Raw genomic sequence first — 17,143 nt, 5'->3', positions numbered from 1 at the left:
TGATCATGTTTCCTGTTCTATATTCCAGGGCTGATAACTTGGCACTCCATCCAGGTTTCAGCATAAACACAATTGTATTTCAAGGACCTGAATGTATCTTCACTCCTCATTGTCTATCTGCTGACTCTCATCCTGTATCTTGCTTGCTTCTTTTCTTTTCACAGGGTTTTATTCTAAGTGGAATGCAAGCTATCTTCCTCCATTTGAGAATTTCATAGGTGGATTCTACAGCTACAAAAATGTCTGCATGGAATAAAACAAATCTTACATCCTTCAAAAATATTCCTACATAGACTTTTCTCTCCAGAAGAATCCTCTCAATTCTATTGTTTTTCTGCTAATACCCTCTAATCCTACAGGCATCAACCTAAGAAACAGCACTCAGACGTCACCAAAAACATCTATGTGTCTTGCAGAACACACACATACCAGTTGTAAACAATTAGAAAACTATAATGAAATAGAATGGTGTAAAAGTAACAGGATCTAAGATTACTAATCAAAATTATAGATACAAATTGTAAGACATTTTGAAATCAGTTTAACAGATGAAGTCCCCAAACCAAATTTTCATATTCTGACTTTCATAACAACAGTAGCTAACCCAGGAAGTCCCGCTCACTCTACCATCACACAGAAGACTCTCTAGTGACTGCAATTTATGGCATTATTTCCTCCCCAAGTAGAAAAACTACAATTTGGAAATTGCCAAAAACAACATGTCACCTTTTTAAAAATATTCTGTCTGCTGAGAAAGCCATGAAAATGTCCCTTAACTGAAAAGTTAAAGGCAAGGCAGAGGAATATAGACAGATTCAGCTTATGAAGAGTATTAAAAAATATGAATTAAAACAATCTCTTCTTTCTTTGAGAGAAGTAAAAAGACACACCTGAAAAAGTTTTGTGAGTAGGATAAAGGGAATGACAGGACGGGAAACTAAGATAAATTCATGTGAAACCAAACTTACTTGAGGACAATGAAATCTGAATTCTGAAAAGAAATAAATTTTAAAAGCACTTACTGTATTTTTGGTTTATCGTCACATAGAAAATTATATGTTTTTGTGCAATAAGAACTAAAAAGTGTAAAAAATGCAGCAATAATCACATTTCCATCACTATGTAAAGGACTTAGTGATGTGCATTGAAAATCATTAAATGAACACAAAGGAACAAGAGTCTCCAGGAGCAAAAAAAAGAAAAATCCAAGAGAGCATCATGAAATAGCACACTGTAAGCATGGGGGACACGGAGCTCAATGTGTTCAGCAGCTACATATAGGGATCATGTTTTTGTGAGCAGAAGAGTTGGTAATATTTTTGGTGATTAAAGTCATTACTCTAATGACATATAGTTTTGACAAGCCTGTTTTACACTCCATGGAGAATTTTGAACAATTTTCTTCCCTGAGACTTCCCATCTGAGACCCTGCACTCAAGATAAAAACAAGCTTCAAAATACAGTTGTGAATTTTCTTTAACCACAGGCCCCATGACTTAAAGAGTAAAGAACATCAAAACTCCAGGGAAGACACCTCTTGAATAGCCTTGGCAAAAGTTACATGACACAGTGACTCAGCATGATGCAAAGACCTTGCAAGAGAGGATGCCAATGGGGGATGAGACAGAAAACATCCTGGAAATGTTCCAACCAGACTTGGCTCAGTGAAAATAGTAGGACATCCTGATCTTTAAAATTGATTATCGCCTATACCAATCAAACTTGCCAATGTTCTGGAGGAATCTAAAATCACTTTCCTACAAATCTTGCATGTCTGCCTACCAATATTTCTTCCACATCTCCCTTTATATCGAATGTTATCTCTACCAACTCTGGGAATCTGATGGGCTAAATTTGTGAATTCCAAATTAATGGCTCATTCAATGGTCAGATTATGTTTTCTATTTATATTTTGAACTCAGAGCTACTGTACTGTTGTGTGTTTATTCAATGTTGAATTGTTCAGGTGATATAAAATCCCAATCCCTCCCTACATCCAGAGAAAAGATTCAGAGACTGTTTATGTTTTCTTCAATGCGGTGTATTAAATACACCCCCTCCAGTTTCCCTAAATAAATAAGTTAACTAAAGCTTGTATACTCCGTGCATCATGTGTAAAGTGTTTATTCATAATACTTTAAAGAATGTTAATCTTAGGAGCAGGAAGTGCTATAATTGTGAATTTCATTTCACCTGCACAAATATACCAAACATGTTAGCTACAACTTGACATTGGCTCCACTTTACTACTTTTTGGAACCTAAGTGGCTAAGTTGAATATAGCAGCTAGCTTCTAATGTGAGTACAGCCACATACTTCAATGTTCATCCTGAACAAAAGAACTAGTTCTGAAAACAGTGACAGTTACTGTCACGGGAGCCTCCAGTTTCATTATCTTGACAAAGTTATAAGTGACTCTATAAGGTGTCTCCGAGATGGCTGTGTTATGCCTGTAATCTATGATACCTGTGACTTTGGATTGAAAACGTGTGATTTTATGAGTTAATCAGTATGGATAAGGTCATTACTGTTGGGCCTGATGTGGCTGGAAAGACTAATAGCCAAGATAGAGAACATGGAAGCCAGAACGGCTGACAATTCTTGATCTGTCTCTCACAGAATCCTAGTCTCTTTCTTCAGATGTTCAGAGTATTAGCAGGTCCAGGGAAACCTTCAGCTTGAATTTCTGTGTTTCAGATTTATAGGAGATTGTGGTGATCTATCGTGTCCCCCAATATATTGTGTCTCACAATAAAATTTACCTGAGGATCAGAGGAGAAAGCTAGCCACTATGTTAGTATAGAAGTCAGGCAATGGTAGCACATGCATTTGGTCCTTTTACTTGGGAGGAAGAGATCTGCCTGGATCTCTGTGAGTTCAATGCCACACTGCGAATAGAACCAGACATGGTGATGCAAGCCTTTAATCCCAGCGCTAACCATAGAGATCTGGAGGTCTTTACAGACAGGCAGGAAGTGACAGAACTGAGTAGAAAGATAAGTGATGTAGCTGTGCTGATAGAGCTAATAAAACAACAAGACAAAAAAGGCATAAAAGTTTGGATAGACAGGACATAGCTCGTGTTGCAAGCTGCAGAGGTGGTGAGGTGAGGTTAGCTGTGGCTTTCCCTATTCTGCTGATGTCTCTCAGGCTTTAACCCCAATTTCTCTTTCTGAGATTTTTATTTAATAAGGCCGTTTAGCAATTTGTCTACAGGTGAATATATTTCTCTTGTGTTAAAACACTCATTTTTGGTGTAGTTTTGTAGCATTAAAAGAACAAAGCACAATGTACTAGATGGGTAGGCTGCCTCAAATCTTTTTTCAGGAAACAGTCTCCTGGGTAACTAAGAACAAGCCACATAATTCTCCTATATGAATGATGAATTTTTGTTCTCATTTTTATTTTATTATCAGATACTTAGTATTTCATAATATCACTAGGAGTTATGATCTATGCTTGTGATCTGTCCCATGTATGCTTAACTTACAATTCATGTCAGTATGATAGAAAACAAATCACCTTTCATTTTCATTAGATTGGGGAGCACAATATGGAAATTTATACAAAGTAGACATTGATATGAGAGAGATTGGGATGCAGAACAATGACCTTGAGTCAGGCTACAACTGAGTTAACATTATTTTGTATTTTAATTAGCTTATAAAGTAATGGGTTCACTTAGAATATTTCTGCAGGAGGTTGGAATTTGTTTTCCTCCCCAGTTTCTATCATTTAGACATCCTTGGAGTACCCTTCTGCCTCATTCTACCCACATCCTTCCATTTGTAATGTTTCCTGTTTCCAGTTTTTTCTTTAAAGCTGTGTGCTCTTCCCTAGGGGAGACTCTTTCTTCTGCAATCAGAATTCCTTACTTACTATTTCTCCCTTTGAACTTTACATAACAACTTCTCTTATACCAATCAGGACTTCATGGAGATTTTGAGAATATTTTTAACTCAGGTCTCTGGGTGTTAGTTCTAAAGTAGATGGTCTTTCTGGCACCATGCACATAAATTCTAGTATTTTAGAAGATTCTTGGACAACAAGTCAGAAATTTGTTGACCATGACAGATGTCAACATTTTTAGGTGCTCTATTGCTCTTTGGAGGAGCATTAAGTTAGATGGGAAATTACCGTATGTATTATATATATTCATAGACATATATGCATTCCAGCTACTTTTGTGTATAAAGTTAATAGTGTGATTCCTTTTGAAATTGTCACATTTCCTGTCATTTTGCCCTCCTTCATCCCCCTTCTGTATTTACCTCCCTCCATATTCCAACTAAAGTCACCCCATCCCATTTTGTCTTTGCTCTCTTCAGATTACTGGTGTACTGCTCTGATTTTTATTTCCCACACACCCTGCTGTGGTTACTTTCTCTTTTCCTGATTTATCAATTGCTTCAAATCATGGATTCATATTAAAGATATGGAACTAAGACCCAAAGAAAAGCGTATTGAATAAAGTAGTACAGGATGTAATTTGAATACACAAGACACTTGATTTGAAACCCATCACAGTCATGACAAAAGGCCAAAAGGCCAGACATTTTCAAAACTTATATCAATGGCTTAGAGACATGTCTCCAAAATATCACAGGCTGGAAAACCAACATTAAGCAAAAACCATAAAACAGTATAACATCATTGTAATTAGGAATACCAATCCCTCAATAAATATCAACACATACTAACAATGCCATTGTAAGTAGCTCATGATCAACAGGGCAGCAAAGATGTCACAGTACTAGGAAAATGTGAAGCCAACATTTTATCATCTGTTTTTGTGAAGGATTATTTTTAGTTTATTGAATCATGATGAGCAAAATGCTGAACAAATCTCTGAAGAGATATTGAAAGTAATTTACTGATCAACAATAAGCCACTGTGTAGGAGTACATGTGAGTTGGACAACCAACCCTCAAATAATAACACAGAGGCTTATTAATTATGAAACATCAGCCTATAACTTAGGCTTATTCATAGCTAGTTCTTATACCTTATGTTACCCATTTCTATTAATGTACACACTTCCATTTGGCTTGTGGCTATTACCTCTCCTCTCTCATATCTTGCTTGTTCTGATTCCAAGTGTCCTCATCCTAGAACCAAAAGCAAACACAAACTATAGTCCCCACTCTTTCTTTCCTCTTCATCTCATCTATCCAAATTGCTGGCTTCTTTATGGCCAATTCCACTCAGCTAGTCACTTGATTTAAGGTATAATTTTATTAGGTAGTCTCAGGAGTGTCAGAGTGTACTCAAACATCTTACCACACCAACCCACAACATCTCACGCATTGTAATTTCAATTACTTAAGACTACAAAAGTGAAGCCAACAAAATTACCTATTCTCTTTAGGCTGATGTTTTCCAAATTTATTTTTACATTTTAATCTCAGTTGTTTATACTAAAGTAATTAAATTTTCCAGTATTTAATATCAAAATGAATAGATATTATATTCCAAACCCCCAAAACAGTGATCTCAGGCTTACCTAGCATGAAAAAGAAGCTTCTCTTTGGAGCAGAATATGACTAATACAGAGACAAAAAAAAATAAGCAAATTATATTGAATAAGTTAGGAGAATGGTCAGTCTTAAATGGGACATTTACTTCACATTGTCTCCTCAAAAGCTCCTGAACCTTTGTAAAAGTATGGAAAGATGGTCAGAGTTTGTGGTGTTTAATTTACTATAAGGGAACAGTTTCTTGGTGCACAAGATGGCAGTTGAGCATATGAATTCACATTAAGTGTCACAGCATGCAGAAGCCTAATGCAGCCACAGGGGCCACAAAATCTCTGTATTAAGACAAAAGGTAGCAATGAAGACATAACACTAATTTTCTTAAGAAAAATACCCCTAATGTTGAAGTAATTGTAAATGGTCTTAGTAAATAAGAAACATAGAGCCAAATACAGAGAAAACAGTCAAAGAGATCAGAGCAAAATCCATGACTAGCTTTAGTTTACCACTAGCAGTAGCTTCCCCAGTGAGTGTTTTTTCCTGCCTGACTTGTGTTTTTATTGCCTTTTTGTTCTGCCTTCTCATTGGCTCTAAGCCCAGCTACATGACTTCATCACTGCCTGTCTATACAAACCTCCAGGTCTCCATGGTTGCTACTGGGATTAAAGGCGTGTGTCACCACACTTGGCTGTGTCATTGACCACACAAAGACTCTGCCTGCCACATGATTGGATTAAGGGTGTGTGCTTCCACCTGTAGACTTCTGCTTAATGGTTAATTGACCTTTGATTTCCAGTCAACTTTATTGATTAACATACAAATAAAATATGTATTTCATCACAAATAAAAATATCACATTTCCACCTTTTACTCTAATAAAAAAGAAAAAAGCTGTAATACTATAAGTAAAACTATATACCTAAGTACAATAACTATATACAATATATACAAGCAATCAATACCTCAACAGTGTCTAGTCTAATGGAAAATGACATTTGACATACTCAGAGAAAATATGCCTTTATCTATCCTATTTTGGTAAGTCCAAAATATACCTGATTCACTTTTTATCCTAACTTATAATACTAAGAGAGAACTATCTTATAATGTTTTTCAAATTTATACACTTACACCTCTCTAGTGAGTTTCTTTTGTGTAATTCCTAACAAGAAAAATTATAACTCTAAGTACTAATTTTCAACTATTTATAACTATAGTCATAACTATCTAATCTTCAACTCCCTCAGAGATCCTAGAAGGAAATAACATTACCTAATAAAACAGGAAGTGCAAACAAGTGACTTACAAAAAAAATGTGAGTTGACAGAAACAGCCAGCTGCCTGGACAGTGACCCGAGGTTTCTCTGCAACATTGGGGCATCATCTTCAGGCTATAGGCTTAGCGTATCTGACAGACTCATTTGTGAAGTAAGATGTACACAAGGTCTGCTTTTCAAACTCACATTCAGTGAGAATAGTCCACATACCCAAAACACCTGAATTCCACTAGTATCCTGTCATGATTCAGGATTTTAAGTTCTGGAAATTGTTGGTGTTTTTGGAATTCAGCTGTCCATTTTTCTTGGCTTGTGGGTGTCTTCATCTTGGCATTCCATTCTTCTCCGCATACCATTCTTTTCAGCTTGTGAGTGGCTTCATCTCTTTTTGTAAATGCCAGTCTACCATTGAGTGGTTGGACTCTGTCAGTCTAGTTAGTATTTCAATAATAACCATTTTAGCTACTGTTCCACTACACCAGAAGCCATCAGTCCACTGTCTGTTCAGCTGCCTTTGAAGAAAGGGCCACTGTACCTTTTACAGAGTGTAACGGCCACTTCAGTGATGGTGGTGTGTTGTCCTGGCCTCAGCCTGTTACTAAAGCCACAACCACATTTGTCTTGGCAAGAATTGGTAGTCCCTTGTTTCGTGTCCTGTCTGTCCATTTTGTCCTGTTTGTCAGCAGTCAATATGAGGACACTCTGTTGTCCAGTGGCTAACATTTGCCATAATGAAAGTTAAGTCCATGTGCATTTTCTTCAATGCCCATATCTTCTCTGACATGAATTGGTGATGCCAGGAGCTGACAGGTCTCATAGTCATAAAAAAAGAAAAAAATTCTAAATTATAAAAACTTTTTAAATGACACATTCTGTAGATCTCTGAAAGGTTTGAAGATGAACTGTCTATTTAAAATATGTCTGCTTGACCTTAAAAAACATACCTAATATGACTACACTTTCGAATGCAATGTCTAACTTTTATTTCTATATATCCCAATAGTTGGTAATATTAACATTCAAGGATTAGCAAATTGCATTACATTGTTAAAAGAACTGTGCACGTACAATATCCTGAACAAGAATAGAAATATATGTACAGCATTTTCTAGCAATATCGATCTCAATATATATAATTTATATACAGGTTACAAAAATCCAATCCAATGTAAAATTTTAAAACAGGTAATTGTCTTTTAAAAGGAGATTCAATAATCTATCTTTTTATCTATATTGTATCTATACCTTCTCTTTACTTTTCAGAGTAGATTCAATAATCTACCTTCTATCATTTTAAAATATTTTTTATTAAGAACCTTAAACCTAATCTCCTTTGCTTAGCCCTTTTCCTCACCATTAACAACAACTTGTAACCAACCCCCCTAAACAATGAAAATTACCCCAAACCCAAAACCCACTGAAAGACCAAAAACTACTGTCCCCACACCACCACTTTGGGAATGTGAGCATTGTGTTCTTAAAATTGCTTCCTGCTGGTTATGGGCAAAGGCATCTTTATACTGAAAAGAAAAAAAATCATGATTAGCTGGAACTCCCATCTGAACCAGAGGTGAGTGTCTGGGGTCACACCCAGAGAGGCCTGCCCCTAGGTCCCACCTGGGCAGCAGCCATTCAGCGGAAGACCTGCCCAACTTGGCCCCATGTTCTGGCCATCGGGAAGGACCCTTACCCCCACCGGGGAAGGTTCCCCTTTTCCAAGACCCCCAGAAGACCCGAGGATCTCCACGTCCTGCCCCCACACCCATCTGCTGGAGACCCCAGCCACTTCCTGAGACTTAGAAAACCAGTGTCCCAGCTTCCATCATGCCCGGAACTCCCATCTGGACCAGAGGTAAGTGCCTGGAGTCATAGCCTGGGAGGCCCAACCCTACGTCCAACCCCTGGGCACCAGCCATCCCTGAGAAGACCTGCCCAACTTGGGTCCAGTTTCTGGCCATCTGGTGGGCCCCACAGGAAGGCTCCCCTTTTCCAAGACTGCAGGCAAACCCTGCAATCTCCATACCCTGCCCCAACACCCATCTGCCAGAGACCCTAGCCATTTCCTGAGACTTAGAGACCAGCCCCCCAGCTCCCATCACACCCTGGAGCTCCCATCTGGACCAGAGGGTCTGGCCATTGGGCAGGACCCCCCCCCCCACCAAGAAGGATCCCCTTCTCCAAGACCCCCGGAGGACCCTATAATCTCCACGCCCTGCCCCCACACCCCAGCCACTTCCTGAGACTTAGAAACCAGCCCTCAGCTCCCATCCCTCCCCGGAACTTCCATCTGGATAAGATACTGAGACCCCAGCCACTTCCTGAGACTCAAAGACCAACCCCCAGCTCCCATCAGGCTCAGAGCTTCCATTTGGACCAGAGAGAGGCTCCCTAAATCTGTCAACTCTGAATGGACCAAGTACGCTGATAAGACCAAGAACGGATCCACAAGGAGATGGGCAGACACCAAGGCAGAAGTACATACAACAAAATAAAGAGCAATACAGCATCATCAGAACCTAGCCCTCCTCCAACAGCTAGACCTGAACATCATGGAATGGAAGAAGCAGAAGAAGAAAACAACCTTATAAGTAACATCATGAAGAGGCTAGAGCATTATATAGAAGAAATAAAAACTGAAGTGGAGGAACAGACAAACAAAAAATGGGAAGAACGCTATAAAAAATTAGAAGAAAAGACAAATAGAGTAGAAGAAAACAATAAGTCCCTGAAAGAAAATCATGAAAAAGCAATGGAACTGCCGGGTGGTGGTTTTGGCACACACCTTTAATCACAGCACTGGGGAGGCAGGGCCAGGTGGATCTCTGTGAGTTGAAGCCAGCCTGGGCTACCAAGTGAGTCCCAGGAAAGGCACAAAGGTACACAGAGAAACCCTGTCTTGAAAACAAAAACAAAAACAAAAAACAAACAAAAAAAGCAGTGAAACAGATGAGGGAAACAGTCCAAGACCTGAAAAGGGAAATAGAAAAAATGAAGAAGACACAAGCAGAGGGAATGCTGGAAATAGAAAATCTGAGTAAACAAATAGGAACTTCAGATGCAAATATAACCAACAGACTGCAAGAGATGGAAGAGAGGATCTCTGGTGTTTAATATACCCGCACCTGGGTCACAGCTCGGGGCACCAGCCACTCTGGGGAAGACCTGCCCAACTGGGCCCCAGGTTCTGGCCATAGTGCAGGACCCCCCATCCCCACCAGGAAGGTTTCCCCTCTCCAAGACCCGCTGGTGAACCCTATAACCTCCTCACCCTGCCCCCACACCCATCTGCCAGAGACCCCAGACACTTCCTGAGACTTAGAAACCAGCCCCCAGCTTCCATCCTGCCCCAGAGCTCCCATCTGGACCAGAGGTGAGTGCCTGGAGTTGTAGTCAGAGTAGTCCCACCCCTGAGCACCAGCCATCCCGAGGGAACTGCACAACTTGGCCCCAGTTTCCAGCCATTTGTCAGGCCCTGCAGGAAGACTCCCCTTTTCCAAGACTGCAGGAAGACCCTGCAGTCTCCATACCCTGCCCCCACACCCATTTGCCTGAGACCCCAGCCCACTTTCTGAGACTCAGACTCAGAGACAAGCCCCCAGCTCCCATCTGCCCCGGAACTCCCATCTGGACCAGAGAGGCCCCAGCTATCATCTGCCCCGGATGAAAGAAAATCATGAAAAAGCAATGAAACAGTCCAAGACCTGAAGAGGGAAATAGAAAAAATGAAGAAGACACTACCAGAAGGAATGCTGGAAATAGAAAATCTGAGTAAATGAACAGGAACTTCAAATACAAGTATAAGCAACAGAATGCAAGAGATGGAAGAGAGGTTCTCTGGTGTTAAAGATACGGTAGAAGAAATAGATTCATTAGTCAAGAAAACACTAAAGCCAACAAAGTCATGACCCAATATGTCCAAGAAATTTGGGACACCATGAAAAGACCAAACCTACAAATAATAGGGATAGAGGAAGGAGAAGAATACCAACTCAAAGGCACAGAAAATATATTCAACAGGATCATAGAAGCAAGCTTTCCCAACTTAAAGAAGGAAATGCCTATGAAGATACAAGAAGTCTATAGAACACCAAACAGACTAGACCACCAAAAAAAGGCCCCTTGCCACATAATAATTAAATAACTAAATGTACAGAATAAAGAAAGAATATTAAGATCAGCAAAGGAAAAAAGGCCAAATGACTTATAAAGGTAAACCCATCAGAATAACACCTGATTTCTCAATGGAGACTTTGAAAGCCAGAAGGACCTGGACAGATAAAATTCAGACTCTAAGAAACCATGGATGCCAGCCTAGACTAATATACCCAGCAAAACTTTCAATCATCATAGATGGGGTGAACAAGACCGTCCAAGACAAAACCAGATTTAAACAATACTTATCCACAAACCCAGCCCTACAGAAAGCACTAGAAGGAAAATTCCAACCTAAGAAAGGCAGATACACCCATGAAAACACAGGCAATAGATAACACCACAGCAGTAAACCCCAAAGAAGAGAAGTACACACACACTACCACCAAAAAATAAAAATAATAACAGGAATGAACAATCACTGGTCATTAATATCCCTTAATATCAATGGACTTAATTCACCTATAAAAAGGCACAGACTAACAGAATGGATACGAAAACAGGACCCATATTTCCGCTGCATACAAGAAACACACCTCAAATTTAAAGATAGACACTACCTAAGAATAAAAGGATGGGAAGACTTTCTAGTCAAATGGTCTTAAGAAGCAAGCTGGTGTAGCCATCCTAACACCCAGCAAAATAGACTTCAAATTAAAATCAATCAAAAGAGATGATGAAGGACATTACATACTCATCGGAGGAAAGACCCACCAAGATGAAGTCTCAATTCTGAACATTTATGCTCCAAACACAAGGGCACCCACATATGTAAAAGAAACATTACTAAAGCTTAAATCACATACAAAACCCCACATATTAATAGTGGCAGACTTCAACACCCCACTTTCACCTCTGGACAGATCGGCCAAATTGAAACTTAACAGAGCCACAATGGACTTAACTGATGTTATGGCTCAAATGGAATTAATCAATATCTACAGAACATTCCACCCAAACAAAAAAGAATATACCTTCTTCTCAGCACCCCATGGAACCTTCTCTAAAATCGACCACATACTTGGCCACAAAGCAAATCTCAACAGATACAAAACAATTAGAATAACCTCCTGCATTCTATCAGACCACCATGTTTTAAAGTTAGATTTCAACAACAACAAAATACTACAGAAATCCTACAATCTCATGGAAACTGAATAGTACTCAACTGAATCACCAATGGGTTAAGAAAGAAATAAAGAAAGAAATTTAAGACTTCCTAGAGATCAATGAAAATGAATACACCACATACCCAAACTTAGGGGACACTATGAAAGCAGTGCTAAGAGGGAAATTCATAGCACTAAATGCCCACATAAAGAAGCTGGAGAAATCTCACGCTAGTGACTTGACAGCACACCTGAAAGCCCTTGAACATGAAGAAGCAAAGTCTCCCATGAGGAACAGATGCCAGGAAATTATCAAATTGAGAGCTGAAATTAATAAAATAGAAATAAAGAGAAAAATGCAAAGGATTAATGAAACAAAGAGTTGGTTCTTTGAGAAAATCAATAAGATAGACAAGCCCTTATCCAAACTAATCAAAAGACAGAGAGAGAGCATCCAAATTAACAATTTCAGAAATAAAAAGGGGGACATAACAACAGACAATGAGGAAATCCAGAGAATCATAAGGTCATACTTCAAAAACCTCTACTCCAGTAATGGATAATTTTCTGGATAGGTACCACATACCTAAGTTAAATGAAGACCAGATAAACCATTTAAATAATCCAATAACCCCTAAGGAAGTAGAATCAGTCATTAAAAGTCTCCCAATTAAAAAAATCGCAGGACCAGATGATGATTTCAGTGCAGAATTCTACCAGATCTTCAAAGAAGACTTAATACCAATACCCTTTAAATTGATCCACACAAGAGAAGTAGAAGGTATATTACCAAACTCCTTCTATGAGGCTACAATTACTATGATTCCTAAACCAAACAAAGATGCAACAAAGAAAGAGAACTACAGACCAATCTCCCTCATGAACATTGATGCAAAAATACTCAATAAAATACTGGCAAACAGACTCCAAGAACACATCAAAACAATTATCCACCATGATCAAGTAGGCTTCATCCCAGGGATGCAAGGGTGGTTCAACATATGAAAGTCTGTCAATGTAATAGACCATATAAACAAACTCAAAGAAAAAAGCACATGATCATCTCACTAGACACAGAAAAGGCATTTGACAAAATCCAACACCCCTTCATGATAAAGGTCTTGGAGCGATCAGGAATATAGGGAACATACCTAAACATAATAAAGGCAATCTACAGCAAGCCAACAGCCAACATCAAATTAAATGGAAAGAAACTCAAAGCAATACCACTAAAATCAGGAACAAGGCAAGGCTGTACCCTCTCCCCATACTTATTCAATATAGTACTTGAAGTTCTAACCAGAGCTATAAGACAACACAAAGAGATTAAGGGGATACAAATTTGGAAAGGAAGAAGTCAAGCTTTCCCTATTTGGAGATTACGTGACAGTATACATGAGTGACCCCAAAAATTCAACCAAGAAACTGATACAGCTAATGAAAACCTTCAGCAACATAGAAGGATACAAGATCAACTCAAAAAAATCAGTAGCCCTCCTATATACAATAGACAAACAGGCTGAGAAGAAAATCAGAGATATATCACCCTTTACAATAGCCACAAATGATATAAAATACCTTGGAGTTACTCTAACTAAGCATGTGAAGGACCTATATGACAAGAACTTTAAGTCCCTGAAAAAAGAAATTGAAGAAGATGTCAGAAAATGGAAAGATCTCCCATGCTCATGGATAGGCAGGATTAACATAATAAAAATAGCGATCTTACCAAAAGCAATCTACAGATTCAATGCAATCCCCATAAAATTACCAACACAATCCTTCACAGATCTGGAAAGAATCATACTCAACTTCATACGGAAAAACTAAAAACCCAGGATAGCCAAAAGAATCCTATACAATAAAACAACCTCTGGAGGCATCACATTCCCCGACCTCAAGCTCTACTATAGAGCTACAGTAATAAAAACAGCTTGGTACTGGCATAAAAACCGACATGTGGACCAATGGAATCTAATTGAAGACCCTGACATTAATCCGCACACCTATGAACATATAATTTTTGACAATGAAGCCAAAAATGTACAATGGAAAAAGGAAAGCATCTTCAACAAATGGTGCTGGCATAACTGGATGTCAATGTGTAGAAGGCTGCAAATAGATCCATGTCTGTCACTATGCACAAAACTTAAGTCCAAGTGGATCAAAGACCTCAACATAAATTCAGTTACTCTGAACCTGGTAGAAGAGAAAGTAGGAAGTAGTCTTGAATGCATTGGCATAGGAAATCACTTTCTAAATATAACACCAGTAGCACAAACACTGAGAGATACAATCAATCAATGGGACCTGTTGAAATTGAGAAGCTTTTGTAGAGCAAAGGACACGGTCAACAAGACAAAGCAACAGCCTACAGAATGGGAAAAGGTCTTCACCAACCCCACATCTGACAGAGGGCTGATATCCAGAATATGTAAAGAACTCAAGAAATCAGACATCAAAATGCCCAACAGTCCAATTAAGAAGAACTAAACAGAGAATTCTCAACAGAGGAAGTTCAAATGGCTGAAAGACATTTAAGGAATTGCTCAACATCCCTAATTATCTGGGAAATGCAAATCAAAACGATGCTGAGATACCACCTTACACCTGTCATAATGGCTAAGATCAAAAACACAGAAGACAGCTTATGCTGGAGAGGATGTGGAGCAAGGGGAACTCTCCTCCACTGCTGGTGGGAAGGCAAGCTTGTACAGCCACATTGGAAATCAATATGGCACTTTCTTAGAAAATTGGGAATCCATCTCCCCCAAGACCCAGCTGTAGCACTCTTGGGTATATACCCAAGGAATGCTCAATCATACCACAAGGGCATTTGCTCAGCTATGTTCATAGCAGCATTGTTTGTAATAGCCAGAACCTGGAAACAACCTAGATGCCCTTCAACTGAAGAATGGATAAAGAAAATGTGGTACATATATACAATGGAGTACTACTCGTCAGAGAAAAACAATGGCATCATGAGGTTTGCAGGCAAATGAATGGATCTAGAAAAAATCATCCTGAGTGAGGTAACCCAGACTCAGAAGGACAAACATGGTATGTACTCACTCATAGGAGGATACTAGATGTAAAACAAAGATGCTACAAAACTCCCGGGAGGCTACCTAGAAAAGGGGACCCTAGGAAAGGTACAGGGATCACCTTATGACAGAGAAATGGATGAGATCTACATGAACAACCTGGATGACAGTGGGGGTAATGAAGGGCAAGGTTTGAGGGAAAGACAGCTTAACCCTTTTCCAAACTTTATTCCCAGGCTTCTTCAGCTTAATTTGCTGCAAAGAATGAATTGTGTTTAAGCAAAAACTGAAAGAGCTGCAGTGTCCAAGGGGCTTGGGCTTAAAAATATTAGCGATCTAGATTTTTTTTTATATTTGTGTTTTAATTTTACACATCAGCCATGGGTTCCCCTGTCCTATCCCCTACCGCCCCTGACCCCGCCTTCCCCCCAGCCCCTCCCATCCATTCCCATCTCCTCCAGGGCCAAGACTCCTTTGGGGATTCATTTAAACCTGGTGGATTCAGTACAGGCAGGTCCAGTCCCCTCCTTCCAGGCATTGGTCTGATTTTGTGAATTTGGATGCTCTCTCTCTGTCTTTTGGTTAGTTTGGATAAGGGCTTGTCTATCTTGTTGATCTTCTCAAAGAACCAACTCTTTGTTTCATTAATCCTTTGTATTTTTCTCTTTATTTCTATTTTATTAATTTTAGCTCTCAATTTGATAATTTTCTGGCATCTGTTCCTTCTGGGAGACTTTGTTTCTTCCTGTTCAAGGACTTTCAGGTGTGCTGTCAAGTCACTAGCGTGAGATTTCTCCAGCTTCTTTATGTGGGCATTTAGTGCTATGAATTTCCCTCTTAGCACTGCTTTCATAGTGTCCCCTAAGTTTGGGTATGTGGTGTATTCATTTTCTTTGATCTCTAGGAAGTCTTAAATTTCTTTCTTTATTTCTTTCTTAACCCATTGGTGATTCAGTTGAGTACTATTCAGTTTCCATGAGATTGTAGGATTTCTGTAGTATTTTGTTGTTGTTGAAATCTAACTTTAAAACATGGTGGTCCGATAGAATGCAGGAGGTTATTCCAATTGTTTTGTATCTGTTGAGATTTGCTTTGTGGCCAAGTATGTGGTCGATTTTAGAGAAGGTTCCATGGGGTGCTGAGAAGAAGGTATATTCTTTTTTGTTTGGGTGGAATGTTCTGTAGATATTGAATAATTCCATTTGAGCCATAACATCAGTTAAGTCCATTGTGGCTCTGTTAAGTTTCCATTTGGCCGATCTGTCCAGAGGTGAAAGTAGGGTGTTGAAGTCTGCCACTATTAATATGTGGGGTTTTGTATGTGATTTAAGCTTTAGTAATGTTTCTTTTACATATGTGGGTGCTCTTGTGTTTCGGGCATAAATGTTCAGTATTGAAACTTCATCTTGGTGTATCTTTCCTGCAATGAGTATGTAATGTCCTTCATGATCTCATTTGATTGATTTTAGTTTGAAGTCTATTTTGCTGGATATTAGGATGGCTACACCAGCTTGCTTCTTAAGACCATTTGATTGGAAAGTCTTTTCCCAGCCTTTTATTCTTAGGTAGTGTCTATCTTTGAATTTGAGGTGTGTTTCTTGTATGCAGCAGAAAGATGGGTCCTGCTTTTGTATCCATTCTGTTAGTCTGTGTCTTTTTATAGGTGAATTAAGTCCATTGATATTAAGGGATATTAATGACCAGTGATTGTTCATTCCTGTTGTTGTTGTTATTATTATTATTATTATTACTATTACTATTGTTATTATTATTTTGGTGGTAGTGCATATGTATTTCTCTTCTTTAGGGTTTACTGCTGTGATGTTATCTATTGCCTGTGTTTTCAAGGGTGTATCTGACTTCTTTAGGTTGGAATTTTCCTTCTAGTGCTTTCTGTAGGGCTGGGTTTGTGGATAAGTATTGTTTAAATCTGGCTTTGTCTTGGAAGGTCTTGTTCACTCCATCTATGATGATTGAAAGGTTTGCTGGGTATATTAGTCTAGGCTAGCGTCCATGGTCTCTTAGTGTCTGCATTATATCTGTCCAGGTCCTTCTGGCTTTCAAAGTCTCCATTGAGAAATCAGGTG

This window comes from Onychomys torridus, chromosome 17 (genome assembly GCF_903995425.1).
Source record: "Onychomys torridus chromosome 17, mOncTor1.1, whole genome shotgun sequence".
Lineage (NCBI taxonomy): Eukaryota > Metazoa > Chordata > Mammalia > Rodentia > Cricetidae > Onychomys > Onychomys torridus.
This window is presented reverse-complemented; position numbering follows the sequence as displayed.